General features: G+C 46.9%; 1 pseudogene; it reads left to right on the plus strand.

The window, feature by feature from the left end:
* Positions 1-776: 776 nt before the first annotated feature.
* LOC120724560 lies at positions 777-2,091 on the plus strand (annotated as a pseudogene).

The raw sequence follows: 2,091 nt of genomic DNA on the forward strand, positions 1-2,091 counted from the left end.
GGGGGTGGTTGCGATTAAGATGTTCTCAGTTAAATAGGAAGTAAGCGTAAAGGACAACAATTCACTCTTGGTGAAGAAAGCCCATCAAGACTCTACTGCATCAGTGGATTGAAAGACTTCAGGAACTTCTACACTTGCTCTATAGAGAGGATTCTTAGTGGGAGTACCGAACTGCACCTGATCTGACCTCTTAGCTCTTAGGAGGGTGTTCCACTCAGTCAAGAGGTCCAACCTTCCTGATCTGCAGCACATTCAGTGCTGTGAAGAAGTTTTTGCCCCCTTGCTGGGTCCCTTTTTTTTTTGCATATTTGTCACATTTACATGTTTCAGATAATCAAAGATCTATATAAAGTCCATTAGAGCAGATATTTCATTCTCTAGCTTTAAGCCCAGCAGGCCCATCTGCATGGCCCAGCATGATAAAAATTAGGTATTTTTTAACCGTCAGCTATGCAGAGCTACTCTGCAATAATCATGCAAAGCTAGTGTAAAATCAACATCACAGCTCCAATTACAGTTTTGGAGCATTCTAGTGTTTTTCATTATTATGGGGTGGCTGTAGCTCAGGTGGCAGAGCAGGTCAGCCACTAATCAGAAGGTCGGTGGTTCGATCCCAGGCTGCACCCTGGCTGCATGCCAAATATCCTTGGGCAAGATACTAACCCCATGTTTGCCTACTGGTGGTGGTCAGAGGGCCCGGTGGTGCCTGTGTCTGTCAGTGCGCCCCAGGGCAGCTGTGGCTACAATGTAGCTTGCTATCGCAAGTGTGTGTGAATGACTGAATGTAGTGTAAAGTGCTTTGGGGTCCTTAAGGACTAGAAAAGTGCTATACAAATGCAGGCCATTTACCATTATTATATCAGTATAAACCCAATGGGTCAAAGTCCAAGTTGTGAAAGGCTTCGGGAGTACAACACACTACAGTTGTGAAACTTTTTCCAAGGCTCAACTAAAATAAATCCCAGCTGAATTTATACAGAGGAAGAAGGAAAGGTGATGAAGTTTAAGACAATAAGTTTCATCATTCATAGGATGTTTAAAAAAAGGTGGGGGGTGTTTGAAGAAGATAAATGAAGACTCTCGAGCACAGTTGCAGGTCTTCCCTTTTTCTATGATGGACGGCACTGGGGGTCCTCCCCTCTGCTTCCCTAACCTCAACTCCTCCTGCAGGCGGCTGCTGCGACCCACCTCCCAGGCCACTCTTCTCTACACTCTGCTGGCTTCAGTCTCACTGCTCACTGTGGTGCTCAACCTGCTTGTGGTCGTCTCCATCTCCCACTTCAAGCAGCTCCACACCCCGACCAATGCCCTACTCCTGTCCCTGGCCATGTCTGACCTGCTTTTGGGGTTGCTGGTGATGCCCATCGAGGGCCTGCGCTACATCGAGACGTGTTGGCTGCTGGGGAGGCTGATGTGTGCTCTCAGTCCTTATTTGTCTTACTGCCTCCTCTCTTTTTCTCTGGACAGCATGGTGCTCATATCTGTAGATCGCTATATAGCCATCTGTGACCCTCTGCTCTATTCCTCAAAGATCACAGTGAACAGAGTGAAGCTTTCAGTCTGTTTCTGCTGGGCCTGCTCTCTTCTCTACAATGGCTGCATTCTCATGGAGCACATAGGGTGGCCAGACAGGTTCAGCTCCTGTCACGGGGAGTGTGTTGTGTTCATCAGCTACACTACGGGCACAGTAGATCTCCTTTTGTCATGTGTTGCCCCCTTTGCTGTAATGTTTGTTATGTACATGAGGGTGTTTGTGGTTGCTGTTTCTCAGGTGCGTGCCATTCAGTCGCAGGTGGCTGTGAGAGCAGCTCCAGCTGCTAAAAAATCAGAGTTGAAGGCAGCCAGGACACTCGGGATTTTGATAGCTGTGTTTGTAATGTGCTTCTGCCCTTATTATTATCCTTCCTTTACAGGTGTGGACACCTCTACACGCTTGCCTTATTATGCTGTGCTGTTTTGGATCATGCTAATAAATGCTTGTGTGAACCCTGTGATTTATGTTCTGTTTACCCCTGGTTTAGAAGAGCTATCAAATTCATCTTCACCCTCAGAATACTGCAGCCTCACTCCAGAGATCTCAAAATCATGTAG

The sequence above is a fragment of the Simochromis diagramma genome, unplaced genomic scaffold (assembly GCF_900408965.1).
Source record: "Simochromis diagramma unplaced genomic scaffold, fSimDia1.1 OVJJ01000695.1, whole genome shotgun sequence".
NCBI classification, from domain to species: Eukaryota; Metazoa; Chordata; class Actinopteri; order Cichliformes; family Cichlidae; genus Simochromis; species Simochromis diagramma.